Source organism: Schistocerca americana, chromosome 1, assembly GCF_021461395.2.
Source record: "Schistocerca americana isolate TAMUIC-IGC-003095 chromosome 1, iqSchAmer2.1, whole genome shotgun sequence".
NCBI classification, from domain to species: Eukaryota; Metazoa; Arthropoda; class Insecta; order Orthoptera; family Acrididae; genus Schistocerca; species Schistocerca americana.
In genome coordinates, this window is record NC_060119.1 from 433,339,107 (window position 1) to 433,356,175 (window position 17,069).

Sequence of the window (17,069 nt, forward strand, 5' to 3'; positions counted from 1 at the left end):
TTGCAGTTGATAATGGAAGCAAGACTAAAGAAAAATCAAGACACGTTCGTAGGATTTATTGACCTGGAGAAAGCATTCTAAACGTAAAACAGTGCAAGTATCGGAAAAAATAGGGGTAAACTGCAGGTAGAGTCGGGTAACATATAACTTTTACAAGAGCCGAGAGGAATAATAAGAGCGGAAAACCAAGAACGAAGTGCACAGATTATAAAGGGTGTAAGGCAGGGATGTAGTCTTTCGCTCCTAATGTTTAATCTATACATCGAACGATGGAAATATAAGAAAAGTTTAAGAGAGTGGAATTAGAATTCAACGGAAAAGGATATCAATGAAAAGATTCTCAAATGAAATTTGCTATCTTCAGTGAAAATATGAGGAATTACGGGATCTGCTGAATGGAGTGAACGGTATAATGAATTTAGAATATGGACTGAAGGTAAATCGAAGGAAAATGAAAGTAGCAAAAAGGAGCAGAAATGAGAACAGCGAGAAACTTAACATCAGAATTCATGGTCATGAAATAGATGAAATTAAGGAATCACCTAGGCAGCAAAATAAGCCACAACGGGCGGAACAAGGTTGGAATCAAAAACAGAGTAGTACTGGCATAATGGGCATTACTGGCTAAGAGAAGTCTACTAGTATCAAACATGGGCCTTAATTTGAGGAAGAAGTTTCTGAGAATGTACGTTTGTAGAACAGCATTATGTGGCAGTAAAACATGGGCTCCAGGAAAACTGGAAGGAAAGAGAATCAAAGCATCTGAGATGTGATGTTACAGACGAATGTTGAAAATAATGTAGACTGATAAAGTAAAGAATGAGGAGGTTCTGCACAAAACCGGAGAGGAAGGAAATATACGGAAAACACTGTCAAGAAGAAGGATTAAAATGATAGAACATCTGTTAAGACATTAGGGACTAATTTCCACGGTACTAGAGGGAGCCGTAGTGCACAAGCCGGCCGCGGTGGCCGAGCGGTTTTAGTATCTTCAGTCCGGACCACGAGGCTGCTATGGTCACAGGTTCTAATCCTGCCTTGGGCACGGATGTGTGTGATGTCTTTAGGTTAGTTAGGTTTAAGAAGTTCTAAGTCTAGGGGACTGATGACCACAGATGTTAGGTACCATAGTGCTTACAGCCATCTGAACCAACGTAGAGCGTAAAACTTGTAGAGGAGGACAGTGATTGGAATACGTCCGGCAAATAATTGAGGATATAGGTTACAAGGGCTACTCTGAAATGAAGAGGTTGGCACAGAAGACAAATTAGTGGTTGTTTGCATCGGACGTGTCAGGAGATAGATGACACAAGAAGCAGGAAAAAACATTACACTGACTGAAGGTCTCTAAGGAACAGAGACATTCTTGGACAGGAATAAGCACATGCAATGATGGACTGCACGAACGCAGTGCATACGTAATGGAGTGGCATATTTACAAAGGAAAACGGTAAAGATTTCACCACAAGCGCCAACAGCAAAACAAACACAGATAACTTTCATTTTTGACACAGGTCAGACCCACAAGTAAAGGTCGATATCACACTTAGTCACGAATATCCCCTCCTCAGTGTGATGTTACAAAATAAAAGTGATGTTGTTATTCAATGGAAAGTTGGAAATTGAGATTTAGCTTACTGTTTTATCAATCGCAATTGGCGTAAGAATCATGGATTGACCATTGTCATAAAATATTGCATTATGAGATGTGAATAGTTTCTACTTGCAGTTTCGCGTGGCTTGAGGCAGTCTCAACTAGCGTGCTATTGATTAAGAAATTGCGTTATCGTCTTTCTAATTACTTCATGATCGTAGATACGATCATACCCGGTTGTGAAGTTATTGTTATGACAAAACAATTTCCTAAGGGACCAGAAAGTTCTTAAGGGCGCAAAAACAACTGTAACATCACACAAAAGGGAAATTCGATATTAAAGCTGATGCAAGAAGACGATAAAACAGTTTTCTTTTTATCAATGTAACACGCACATTAGACTGCTGATCTTGGTGTCTGTAATATTAGCAAAATGCATAATTAAAATGAAAATAATACTGAGGAGATAATGGGAATGAGCACTGCTAAATGATTCAGTATTCCCAGAACAAATATTTATTATAACTAAAACATATATCGTACCTTAAGCTTAATACAACAATGACGGTAGATTTTTATGTCCGTATCATGTCCATTGAGCGCTCTTTTATATAGCCATTGTCTTCTTTGAGTCGCTCGTGCGTCGTCACGGTAAGTTATAACAGTTCTTTACACTTCACTCAACTCAGACATACACGTTTTTATACATTTAGTAAAAATTAGATCAGACTGCCACAAATCTGCGTCCGTCTTACTTCAGAAAAACAGTACAAGTCTTCTTAGCGCTCCAGGCTTCATTTGTTCTCCAGCGAACAAAATAGTGAAGGATCGTATATCTATCCGTATTTTTCTGTTTTTATTGCCGCCCAAAGACGACAAATTACATCATTAGAAAATTCCACCGTCGCTATGCGACGCCTCATTGTACATTAATCATTATTTACAAACAAGCATTTGCCTTCTGGCTGAAAGTATTAACTACTCGTATTTGCTGTTTTAATGAAGTCAAAAATAGCGAATATCTCATTGCCTCCCATGAGGAGAGAGGGAATGCCGAAGGATTACCTCGATCCTCATGTCCTCATGAGATATTCGTGATTTTTGGTGTGACATTTACATAATGTTACTGGCGTACTATGTACTTAAATTGAAATTACATTTATAAACATATATCAGATATTTATCATTTCACAAAATAAAGTTTTTCATTCTTTGTTCATCAGTCACTTCATTCCATAATACCAAGACTAACATTTATGTGCATTTTTAAGTTTGGTCCATATTTGCTTATAACAATAAGTGAACGTTCATTTCGCTCTTCAGGGGATAGAATTCAGAAATTACTTTCTTTTGAGCTTAACAACTAAAACATGAGTACAGTGAGTGCTTATTTTCACTAAACTAGAGTGGACAATGTTCGAGCATCTGTTGACTCATTTTGGTTCAATTACAGTTTAATAACGTAGCACTACACTTCCTGATGCTTTCACTTTCTGTGTTAGCTGTCTACGGCGTTCATCATGCAGTACATCTGTCCTTTCCGCTGTGGTGCCAGGAATTCATGCGGCTTTCAGGGTTTTTATTTACAATATGAAACAGAAGAAGTGGAAAATTATTAGTATAACTTATAACCTATTGGATACATTTGTTAAGGATCGGGACTGGTCTGGAGTTTAGGGTCTTCCTATAGTGCACATTCATTTTCTTTGTCCATCAAGAGACAGGATTATAATTCATTTTAGCAGTGTTCAGGAGTGCCGGTATTAATGGCTTTAAGGTCTGAGTAATCTAACAATCTACTTCTCACTCATCTTAACTTCAACTCAAGAAAATCGCTTAATTTACATATGAAGATGTAGTCACACAAGTGTACAAATGTCTTTCCTCCAGTATGTACGATGGAAGTCATAGCGGTTAGCAGTTTAAAGTTTGGATTGTTTCGTCACCCACACGTCAGCCACTCACAGCGGCTGCACAGTGCTGCGTGAGCTCCAACACTCAGTATCCGTTCGCGCTCAGGCTGTAACAGAGCTGCTGGTCGTCGAGTGCTCCTTTTTTTTTGTGAACTTCGTATCACACGAGTGCATCGATACAAACACCTCGCGCGCGTTTTCCATCGGAGGAGCCAGACACTGAAGCTGCCTCCATACTTCTCTGTCAACTGCCTCCCATGAGGCTCACAGGTAAGTGACGACGAATGTTTTAGCTGTCGCTGCACTTAGAACAACACTGAACTTTGCGTTGCACCTGTTGTCGTAGCCTTGACTTCTTTTTACACTTGCAGTACAACACTACCACTAATATACAGTGAACAGTTACTTTTATTATGCACGTCGCACTTTAGTGTGCATCTTCACACAGCATTCGTGCTTAGTTCCTTCGCCGATAGATTTCATTTACAAAACAACCAATTTTGCAGGTTTCCTCCATTGGTACAGAAAGGAATGCATCCGTGTCTTCTTCGGACACATTTACTAGTTTCTCTCTAATAGACACAGGGAGTTTGCTTTTGAGAATCATAATTACGTCCTTGGAAGAAATCGGAGAATCCCAGAATTTAATTTTTGCTAGATACTTCTCGAAGTATCGCCGGAGACTTCCATGCTTCTCATTGAAAATTTCCGCTCCATACACCTCCTTCCTTAATCTTTGCTGTACCCCATTACTCCAAAATTTTGCCAAGAACATTTTCTCAAACTCTTCATAATTCCTACACGTGTCTACCATTTCCGTTCCCCATAATGCTGCATCACCAGAAATAAAGCCAGTGACGAACTGAATACGCTGTCTGTCTGTCCAGCTCCTGGGAAATATGCCGGAAAAATTCTTTAGGAACACGATGGGGTGTATTTCTCGCTTCTGCGGATGAAAAACAGGAAACGTGCGATGCTTAATCACACTTTCCTCTTGCATTAAACTCACGATTGTGGGCGGATCATTTATTTTCCCTACTCGGGACTCAACAGGACTGTCGTTTTGCATGTAATCAGGCGGTGAACTATAAGGAGTTGACTGACATTCGTCACCGTCTAAAGAGTTGTTCCCTATAGTTTGCGTATGCGTGTGCGGATTTTCTACCCAGTTTCTCAGCATTCTGACTTCGTCCACTACTTGCTGCTTCCACTCGGGAAGATCCCGTGTAAGTGTCCTCCGAATCTGTCCCAGTTCAGAAACCACTGTGTCTCCAGACTTACCAGGAGCAGCTAAGATTTCATAAGTTACATCCTTGACAGTCTCCCTAAGCTCCTCCCTGACCTTCTTTTCGATAAAAATATCTTTACCCTTTATCCATTCACCGTAGTGTTCCGACAATGCCTCCGTGTGTGCTTTCACGGTGCTCTTAACCTGTTCTTCAATATTGATTGAGTCTATCTGCCTCGACAGATCCTCCACTACACCTTCAATGTCAGATACTGCATGTCTAACTGAGTTTATTTCTTTGGTAGCTGCCTGAATTTTTGTGTTTAATGTTCCAGATACTTCAGCTATTTCACTTTTCACCTGTTTCTGCATTTTCTGAATTTGATCACTGATCTTAGTTTGCACCTCACCCAAATGGGTATTTAATTCAGCCGTAATTTCTTTACGCAGATCTGTTTTGATTGTGCCTAGCTGTGTTTTTAATGATTCGCTTACAGCATCTAATCGGACGTTAACAGCCTCAATTTGTGTTTTTACTGATTCGCTTACAGCATCGAATCGGGCGTTAACAGTCTCATTTTGTGTTTTTACTGATTCGCTTACAGCATCTAATCGGGCGTTAACAGTCTCATTTTGTGTTTTTACTGATTCGCTTACAGCATCTAATCGGGCGTTAACAGTCTCATTTTGTGTTTTTATAGTCTCATTTACTGCGTCAAACTGTTGTTTCAGCATTTCCATTAACGCACCGAGGTCATTTGTAGCTGCAGCGGGAAGAATTTGGACTTTAGGGTCACTTTCCCCTGTTACAGACATGGTTAGTTCAGTTTCCACACGGGAACCTACCGTTCGCGATCGTAAAGGGTATGGGATACTATTAACGTCTTCACTCCCGTCTCCTGTTGTCACCTGTCTCTGTTTACTATCTGCCATTTTCGTCAGTAAACCACGTGCTACGCAAGGCTTTCGTCGTTTGTCAGTGACGTGGTGAGTCCGCTAAGAGCACCACTCTCGCGTGAGCAACAAATGAAATTCTATCTGGCGAGAAGACAAGATGGAACCTAAACGTTTCAGACAAATGAATGAAGATGCTCTTCACTGCAAATTGCACACACTATCCACCATGTTGAAAATGTAATACAGCTATACTAACAATGGGGAGAAATAATTTCTATTATCAGACTACGAATAACTTTACTTTGAAAGATAAAATAAAGCAGATTTTCTATAGCGGGAAGGAGATAGAAAGGATGTGGATCGACTTGGAAAAGCAACGTTGCTACTGAAGCACTACACTGCGTATACTAAATTCTGACTTACTTTTTGATGGCTTGATTACCGCTATGTTGTCTCAGCAAATTCACGTCTCTTTTCTTTTCTTTTCTCTCGGTAATTAAACTGCGTTATTGACCAGCATATTTTACGTCATTCTCACAGAGAGATGATGTGTACATGAAACGACAGAACATTTATTAACAAAAGCACATAGAAAATTTTCCAAGTATTTGAACTAATTTTTGGTCAACTCCCTGTTCGGGCGCCAAGTGTGGCATCCTTGCGCAGGGGCCATGCTAATCTTCTCTGTATCGTTCCAATTTTAGTATATGTACCGCCGAAGCGAGTACAGCCTGGAGCGCTAAGAAGACTTGTACTGTTTTTCTGAAGTAAGACGGACGCAGATTTGTGGCAGTCTGATCTAATTTTTACTAAATGTATAAAAACGTGTATGTCTGAGTTGAGTGAAGTGTAAAGAACTGTTATAACTTACCGTGACGACGCACGAGTGACTCAAAGAAGACAATGGCTATATAAAAGAGCGCTCAATGGACATGATACGGACATAAAAATCTACCGTCATTGTTGTATTAATCTTAAGGTACGATATATGTTTTATTTATAATAAATATTTGTTCTGGGAATACTGAATCATTTAGCAGTGCTCATTCCTATTATCTCCTCAGTATTATTTTCATTTTAATTATGCATTTTGCTAATATTACAGACACCAAGATCAGCAGTCTAATGTGCGTGTTACATTGATAAAAAGAAAACTGTTTTATCGTCTTCTTGCATCAGCTTTAATATCGAATTTCCCTTTTGTGTGATGTTACAGTTGTTTTTGCGCCCTTAAGAACTTTCTGGTCCCTTAGGAAATTGTTTTGTCATAACAATAACTTCACAACCGGGTATGATCGTATCTACGATCATGAAGTAATTAGAAAGACGATAACGCAATTTCTTAATCAATAGCACGCTAGTTGAGACTGCCTCAAGCCACGCGAAACTGCAAGTAGAAACTATTCACATCTCATAATGCAATATTTTATGACAATGGTCAATCCATGATTCTTACGCCAATTGCGATTGATAAAACAGTAAGCTAAATCTCAATTTCCAACTTTCCATTGAATAACAACATCACTTTTATTTTGTAACATCACATCAGCCACAAAAGCACATTTTGCATTGCTATTCCCGCTGGCTATCAAACTTTTGAGGAGTTCCTGAGGAATATTGCCCCACTCCTCTCTCATGGTGGTTTTCAGTTATTGCACGGTTCGGAGAGGGTATCTTTGATGAGAAACATGTCCACCGAAGGCATCCCAGGTCAGTGGCGGATACATTGCCACCCGCGCCGCCCCCATCAGCCAGCCAAGCTATTCGTTCGTTTCTTCCGTCAGTCGACTCGACTGAATCTACTTAATCGAGTAGTTGTACTTTTTCCTTCGAAGCAAGCGCGTCCGTGTCATAGTATTTTATACGTTTCTGTCTGGCCCATAGATAGACCCGCCAGGTTAGACGAGAGCGCTAATGCGCTGCTTCCTGGACTCGGGTAGACTCACCGGCCGCCGATCGAATCCGTCCGGCGGATTAACGACGAGAGCCAGTGTGCCGGCCAGCCTGGAAGTGCTTTTTAGGCGGTTTTCCACATCCCACTAGTTGAATACCGGGCTGGTCCCTACGTTCCACCTCAGTTACACTACTCCCAGGCATTTGAAACACATTCGTACTATTTCATGATTTACACTGGACGCAGACAGCTGGGGTACACTGATTCCATCCAGGGGTGTACAGGGTGGCGACAGGAAAGGCATCTGACCAACACTTCAAATTAACCTCGCCAAATCCATTGAAACCACTCTGACCCTGCGAAAACTGCGGGACAAAGGCGGCAGCAAACGAAACATCTGGCCCATAAGTGGCTAACACATACCTACGAGGAAAGTCGCGGCCATTCTATTGATCTCGATACGTTATTCTGTTTGGCATTTGTTCGAGAAAAGTCGCGAATATTCTACTGTTTTCTTGTACAAAAAACCTTTGGTATGTTGCATTATATATACTGACTATTCGCCGAATAGGAAGCCAGTTTATATTCAGAAGCAGAAATATTAAGACTGAAGAATGAATAAGTAAAAATTCCTAGTTGTAGCAAGTGCTAGTCTGAAGATCAGCCAAGAGTGAGAGTTATCAGTCGATTGTGATGTATTAATAATAGTAATTCATAGTAGGTTCTCAGAAAAAAATATTGTTACGAGACTCGTGACAATATTTTTAATAATAACGTAACAATAGTTTCCATACTTAACTCGTAATACGAGTTTGGTATGGGTAACTATTTATGCGTATATCTCAGGTAATGGTGACTTTCGAGAAGATTCCAAAAAATTTATTGATACTATACAGGTCCATTATCGAATGCTCTAGAAAGAGACGGAATCGATAACAAAATTTCCACACACATTATTTGTCGGGTGACGTCATCATTGGAAACTCGCCCTTATATTATACCTCGTAAGGTACTTATCGGCTTGTCGCTTCCACAGTACGTATTTGTTCACACTCCATAATAGTCTGGAAATGAACAACCTGGCAGCGAATGTTCTAGAAACAACCAAGCCACATATGTAAGGGAAGCAGAGTCGCTGCCAGGTAGTCAGTTTGAAAGCTACAATCGTCGCGATAACTTAGAAGTGATTAAAAGTGAACAAATGCGATTATAGGCTATTACCACGGACTTAAGTCAGTGTTGTGCTTAATGATATTAGAAACACGCGGAGTGTGACCGTCTGTGTTTTCGACCTAAGTGTGCTAGTGTTGCATTTTTCAGTGCGAATAAAGTGCTTGTCCGCTAATTTGCCTACGTCGTAACAGTGTAATAAAATGGATCGCTACGTAATAAGAAAAAGAAAAGTAGAAACACCTGAAGATTCTGGTCACCATTCAGCCGCAATAACACCACCACATGTACAGGCAGAGCCCAGTACTTCGTCGAAAGTTCCACAGCGAAGTTTATTGGCAATTATTTGGATATATTAGCGTCAGAAAATATTAGTAATGATATAAAACACAAACTTCTCACAGCTCCAAGGAAACCTGAAAAAGCTTATATCTTTCCTACTTCCGAGCACAACAGGTGGGGACGGGTTGAATGCAGACAAGTGCACGATAACCACTTTGAACAGTATCCATGGCTGGTGTTCTCAAGTTAAAAAGGGACTTCTTTGCTTTAACTTGTCCGCCCCCGGTAGCTGAATGGTCAGCGTGACGGATTGTCAATCCTCTGGGCCCGAGTTCGATTCCCGGCTGAGTCGGGGAATTTTCTCCGCCCAGGGACTGGTGTTGTACTGTTCTCATCATCCTATCATCGCCATCGACTGCAGGTCGCCGAAGTGGCGTCTAATTGAAAGACCGGCACCCTGCGAACGGTCTACACGACGGGGGACCCTAGCCATACGATTAAATAAAACAAATAAATTTGCATTAACTATTCAATTTTTTGTATGGATGGAGGAAAGAAATCCATTATCGCCAAGAAACTGGTGTCTGAACCACGAACAAAGCTTTCCAAACTTACTGGTAAAGACCGACTCTCAGTTCAAGTACCACGCTGAAGCATCAACAGATGCAAAATTATTTTTGGCGACGCGAGACAACTGCGAACTTGAGGTAATAAATAAGTTATCGAGAAGAGACTGGAAAGTATTCGGGAAAACAGAGACTGTCTTGTACCTAAAATAAAAAAAAAATCATATTTCATGGGAAGCAGAATATTCCTCTGCGAGGGCATAGAGATGATCGAAGTCTATTAGAAAACAAAAATGATCGTGAAAGTATAGAGAGTAACGAGGGAAACTATAGAGTTCTTCTAAGGTTTAGAATTGACTTTGGAGATTTGCAACTAAAACATCACCTTAAGACTACTAAAGCGAATGCCACTGACATAAGTAAAACAATGTGTAACGAGCTTATTTCATGCTGTGAAACAGTGATGTTATCGAGAATACTGGAGGAAATCAGATTCTTTTTATTAAAGCATAATCTTCGATGAGACTACGGACACACTGCACATCGCCCAACTGAGATTAGCTGCAAGATATTTTGATGGTGACGGCAAATTACAGGAAAGATTTTTAGGTTTCGTTGACATCCATAAAGACAATGATTGTAGTGGAAACATTGACGATGAACGTAAAGAGAGTCAAGATGAAGAGCATGGCGCTACTGGTGAAGTATTAGGTACTACGATTCTAAGGAGAATGGAATGCCTTTCTCTGTCAGTGGAGAGCTTTGTGGGTATAGGCTGTGATGGTTGCTCAGTTAATATGTCAGAACTGAAAGAAGCTGTCGCTACAATAAAAAAAGAGAGATAAAGGTTTTCCTTTAAGCAAGACGTGGAATCCTATTCTATCACAGATAAAACAATAACGGTCTGGTTTCCGACCGGCTGCATTTTAATTTTGCGATTCCTCGCTTTTGACAGTTTTCACCGCTGGCGCCGCTGCAATTCTTCGCCTCACAGAGGGCAGCTCTTCCGTTGCTCGCGCACGCGCAACGGCCAGTACCCGCGGTATAAAGGAGCCGCCGAATCTTGAGGTCTCTTCAGTTCCGGCGTGATTGTGCACTCAATCTCACCTGTAGATGGCGGCCAGATGGTCCGCCGATATATCGTGTTGTCGTCAGGACGATGGAACCCGGCTGCAAACCCGCGAAAATCATCAGTATTTGATACGCCGGGAAAATCTACGTTATCACATTAGCTTTGAATGTTTAAAAGTATATAGATACTGCAGATTTACAGACCAGTCAGCCTTCAATACAGAAAGTATTCAGTAAACCATGAACCCTGGTCGCTAAGATAGTCTTTAAATGTTATTCTATTCGCAACCACACCAAATGGGATCAGTGAACGGATGTTCGAATTTATGTACTCCCGCCGACGCTCCGGAGAGGGGTTGCTTGCATGTCGTTGGCAGCGGAATAATCGATTGTGGCAGCGCCCTCGTACCACGGTTGCCGCTGTAGGAAACGTGGCGGCTTAGAGTCCACGCAGAATATCCTGGCCGGATAGTGCGCGGTCGGCGAACATGCGTGGGGAGAGCGGTAGTGGTGGAGGTTGTGAGCAGACTCTGTACGGGAAATACCGAGTGCTGGAGTGTAAGTGACGTTCTAAACTGAAGCCTACGCCCACATTTCGAGTAAATATTAAATGTAGCCGCTCCACGCCCACAGTTGCATGGCGACCATTGAGAAAGATCTACTGTCACCTCTGCTCGCGTTAGTACCTAAAAATCATTTTGTAGAAATGGCAACAAAAGTGGCAATTTATTTTCGCATGGCTTTTTAACCACAGAAGCATCATGAGTGGCGAACTTTGAATGAAATTTACACATTTCTGTTGATGGTATGTTAAAATTTGCTTCTTTTACCAAAACACAGTGGGAATTTACACAGCGTCGTCTGAATAGCATGTTGTGCCAACATAATTGCGAGGGAATTCTGAAACAGTGGTTTATTAAGTTTATTAAGTGAGGAACTGAGAAAAAGTAACATCAGTAAGTTATGAAAAAGCACATCCTCACTACAAAATAAATGTACAGTGAATTATTCCAAAACCCACAGAATTTCTCGTTTCACCAGCAGTTGACAGACCCTAAAAATTACAGTCTTTCATTTATAAAGTCTGCAGTTAGTGGAATAACACGGAGTACAATGAATTTTTGTTTAGTAACCATATGACAAAATCCTCTCCTTTTTGTGTGCTATCACTTGCCAAAATCTCATTTAGATATCTAAGGCCATTTATTAAATACGAGTAATTTATGGATATTTCACTCTGGTTTTGTCCCTAGCATAGTGCGAACGCAAATGAGTGTGCTACATCAGATCATTTTCCTCAAGATTGGTGGCATCCAGAGACCTCCCTCTAAGTATAAAGAAAAATTCGATATGTCAGCTAAATTGCATATGCAGCAACGTATTTTATAATATGTACCAAACGCAAAATCATAGCGAATCCTGTTTTTCATTGCAAACTTTTTCAAATTTCGCGCTGTGTCTAAATTGCATATAAATATCACAATAACTGGTGCCATTAACGAAATGATAGGCACATCATCAAGAACCTGACATATGAAGCTCAAGCAACGCAAAAATGAAATTGTTTTACTGAATAGTTTCTGCAAAATCGTTTGAAAAAGATTTCGGGGTGTGTGCTGGTATTCTTTATTGCCGGCCAGCTGAAAAGTGGCAAACAAACCAATGTACTCGCCCAGCGCTTTGGACGAAAACTGTCACTGCACATCGGCCCCTATCCTGCGCGGTCTCTAACTGTCGGTTCACGTATCTGAAAGTGGACAGCGGCGGATAGTGCTGATAATAACGTGGAAAATTTCATTATTGTTCTAAGACGATCACATCCAGGGATACCTCAGATGTCACCATATACTTCTATTAATGCACAGATGGTTAACATTCCTTAAAGTTAAATTAAAATACTTTTATTAACCCATGAACTCAATGCCCCTTTCATATAGCTATTTGATGCAAAAGTACAGCAAAGAAAAGGAAGTGTTCAGAAGAACATTGTACTCCTCTGTCGATCACGTGAGAATCGCATGTTTTGTTGCTGCCAACCTTTGTGATGTGTTCACGTGATTTCGGCATAAGACGGGGGCAGAGGCAACATGTTACATAGAGTCCAACTCGCTTTGAGTCGCACAGTAGCAGTGAGAGCAAGGAGGTGGGCATGAATATCATGGGAATCCATGTGAAGAACTGCTAAATCTAACATCTGAGATCTAATGTTGAGGGAGCAAGAAAGACATGAGTACTAAGAGTAAAATGATGAAACTAGTGTAGAGTTGTAATACAATTGCGTAACATTCCGTGATTAGAGTCAGCAGACAGAGGCAATGCCACCCATCCTGGACACCGTGCAGCATGAAGACAAAATGAAATAATTATTGAAAGATCCTATCTACAAAGACCTAAGGGTGGAACCCACGGCCAAACCAATTCGTAAGATGCAGAGCTCAATCAAGAATGCCATAACTGACACTGACACACCCAAGAGATTCACGCTCAGAGTACCATGTGCTCCTAGAATTCATGGAGTACCGAAAGTATATAAAATATTATCCTCTAAGACCAACGAAGGACGGGATCAAGTCGACAACATATGGGCGAGAAACATAGATACCCTCCAAGCTAAGACTTCTAGTTGGCGAAACGACTCTTATGTGAAGAAGTCGACGCACTTTATAGAACGCATAAAGAGAGAATTTTACCCACGAAAATAATGGTCAGCTTCGACGTAAGGTTATTATTCACAAGCATGACAGTAGACGAAACTATTGGCCTCGTAAAAGAGCATAAATGTGAACTCGCTGCGCTATGTTTGCTTCAACATACTTCAAATGGCAAGAGAAAAATTACGAGTAGACAGACAGCGTAGCAATTGGGTCTCCCTTACCCCGCTAGCAGCAGATGTATTCATGGAGGTCTTTGGAGCAAGGCCACTGTGTTCCACTTCTCTTTACGCACACATCGATGTATCAGATATGTGGACGTTGCGTTCGCTATAGAGCCTCATAGTGAAACGGAACTGCACAAGTTAATGAATATTTGGATAAAATACACCGGGATATACAATTCATGCTCGAGGTAGAGAAGAACGGCGCAATTCCACACTTGGGCGTGGAACCATAGACAGAACAACATGCGGTGGCACACAAGGACGCAGAGTGTGTCAGTAGCTTACACGCAAGGACAGATATCTGCGTGCCCAGTCCCACCACCATCCAGCACGGAAGAACTCATTCATCCCATTCTTTGGCTTCTATGCGCAGCACCTAAGCGATGATCATACCACAAGTCATGAGATCAAAAGACTGAGCGTACAGCAATGGTGGCTAAACCAGAAATCGATCCAAACAGGCGTGGCAACAATCAAAAAGAAGAGAGATAGGCAAGAAATCGAGTAACTGCAGCCAGAAACACGCTTACATTATGTGAAAAATGTCACTGACCGGATTGGTAACCTCCTTAATGGGGTCCAGCCTGTCTACCACAGCAGCCGCGACATCCAAGATGTGCCATGCTCTAAAAAGAGCAAGAAAGGTACTTTACACGCTGCAGGTGTGTACAAGTTGGAATGTCAGTGAGGATAAATTTGTACCGCTAAAACCAGCAGGCCAGTAGGAAAGCACATACGAGAAAACAAACGCTACATTCACCTGAACGCCGGTAAGACTGCGAGAAGGAAATAAAATTTAACGAAACTTACATACTGCCCAAACAGTCGGGCGTGATTAAACACCAGGTCAGGGAAGACACAGAAATAATAAATACCCTAACAACATCGACGGAGAGGATGGCAAGTTTGCCCCACCCTGGCTTCATGATTCCGACATGCCGCACCAACACGCATGTGACACGACCGCTACCACTTACGGGGCCCACGAGAAATACGGGCCCCGCAACGAGCTCGGGACGTCACACTAGTGGGCTTGTCCGACACACTTGGCGAACGCTCGACTCCGTGGAGGGCTCTTGGGAAATCTATATGTAACTGAAAAGGTACCTACTAAAGGTTTTAATTTCGTCATGTGCTATAGAGAGCTTGCGTGTATTTAAACTCGCACCCATTAATTGTTAAACTCGTCTGAAATAGTTTCTCAATCGCCACTGGAGACAGGTATTGGCACTCACTCGTAAGACCTTCAGTGTCACGTGCTGTGACGTATGCGCCACGGCATGTCTTTTCTCGTTTATCTCGTACCGGCGAGTAAATACTGCCGCACAGCCTGCGACCAGTAGAAGCAAAGCTACAGCCCACACCTCATTCGACAATGAGCACCAGTCATATGAAACAGTGCAGTAAGCAACAGATCTCCACTCCCTCCACAATAGCAACCTAATATAATGAAGTTCCCGTTCCTTATGCTTCAGGTGACCAATCATAACAAGAACCTTTTTGAGATTGAGACGTGACGTCATGCCCTGTGCGCAGGAATGACAATATGTAAGTGACTGCAATCAGATAAAGTACAACAGTAGACCCAGAAGAAGGCCATTGTAACTGTGGTCGAAGCCTTGGTTTGTGCAGTATAGTTCTTTACATTATGAAGCGGCATGCTTTCCAGAAAAGTCTTATGACAACTGCAGAAGTTATTTCAATATTCGACGACGGGTCTAGTATGATTGATTAAGGTTGTGCAATTGGTAGTACCTCTGTATACTAACAGTTGTGTGTGAGGTGCAAAGTGAACACACAAAGAAAAATAATTGTGGTTTTCTCCTTTAATTTAATCATCTTCCCACGAAAATTACTGTAAGAAGAAATTACGATGACGTCACCATGAAAGAAGTGAGGCACTCAACCAGGGTTCGTCGGCATGATGCAGGTAAAACAAATTACGTTATTGGCAGGCTCTGGAAACTATCACTTCAAGCCTAGAGGATAGATCAACACAAAATTTGACATAAAGACTGTTGGATTCTGTGTTGTAGGACAGATATTACATTTTGCAGCTTTTCTATGTGAATATTTCTTTTTGCAGTCAGATTAGATTATACAAAGGCCGTGCACACCAGTTCTGGTAAGGTTATGATGACTACAAGGGCCCAGTGATTGTCGAGTTCCTGGAACGGGGAACCGCCATCAATGCCCAGCGTTATCAAGCCATTTTACAGAACCTTAGACGAGCCATCAAGTCGAAACGCCGAGGCATGTTGACCAATGGCGCAATCCTCCTGCATGATAATGCCAGCCCACACAAGGCCAATGCGGTGAAGACGACATTGCAGCAGTTTCGGTGGTTTAGGTGGGAAACGCTGGAACATCCACGGTACAGTGCCGACCTTTCACCGTGTGGCTTTCATGTGTTTGGACGTCTCAAAACTAGCTATTCGCAGACATCGATTAGCGACGGACGAAGAAGTGTGTGACTGGGTCCAGGCCGGGATCTGAGAGCAGCCTACTGGCTTCTTCAAGGATGGAATCGACCGGCCAGTGTCGCAATGGGATAAATGAGCCAACAGTATTGGCGACTATTTTTGGGTATGTGTACTGTGTATAAATACAATTTTGAGTTAATAAAATCGTTACCGATACTTTACTCTAGTGACCGTATTTCATTTTAATGCCTCATAGATGATTCACGTGAAAGTGAGCGAAAGTTTTCTAACCATTTGCGAGGCGTTTAACTGAGGAGGGACTTCGGTGCCAGTCCGTTATTCGCTCATTGGGATGAGGGAAACAGCCTAAAAACCACATCCATGCTGGCTGGCACACCTACCTTGTTGTTATCCGCTAAGCGGATTGGTTGCAGTGCAGACGCAGCTCCCCGTCCCGAAAGCAGCCCTTTAACAAGCATGACTTCCCGGTTTGGGACATTGACAGGCCGTATACTATAAAATAAACATTTAAACGTCAAGCAGTTAATTAATTACACAGGAATCGCAGCAACAACTTCACATCGCAGAACTGCAGTCCCAGCATAGTGCTCTATGCGGACTAGGTAACAGTGACACAGATGTCCAGAGCAAATTTTTCCGAGTCTGTCAACTGCAGTAGACCACTGTTGACGCAGTCGAAGTCCTATGGCAGCGTCCAACGGAATTGTGATGTGCCAGAGTCTAGCGGCAACGGCAATGAGAAGACGGTGCTTAGCGTCACCAGCGAAGGTCCACTTGGGGTGGCTGCCTGAAGAGACCTCACTTCTCCCGGCTCTGCGGCCGCATAAATTGAAATCTGCTTAGGTCTACTGGCGGTCGACTCGCGTGATGGGCAATCAGGTGGCGTAATCACCGCGGCCTGTGATGTGACTCTGCCACCGATGCATCGTCGTCAATTGATGGCAAGTGTCTAAGACGTCCGGCTGTTTACTGACGCAGCTAAATTCTTAGAAAGCGTACCAGAGATCGGTAACTGGTCGAGTACGTCGCAGCCCGCAGTGGACGAAGAAAAGCCGGGAAAAGAGCAGCGGCGCGCCTGCAGCGGCCGTGGGCTCTCCGTGAGCGGGCCTCGCCGCCACGGCTTAGCCCCTGG

General features: G+C 42.3%; 1 pseudogene; it reads right to left on the bottom strand.

The window, feature by feature from the left end:
- Positions 1 to 6,246: 6,246 nt before the first annotated feature.
- On the bottom strand, positions 6,247 to 6,360 carry LOC124554880 (annotated as a pseudogene).
- Between the last annotated feature and the right edge of the window lie 10,709 nt (positions 6,361 to 17,069).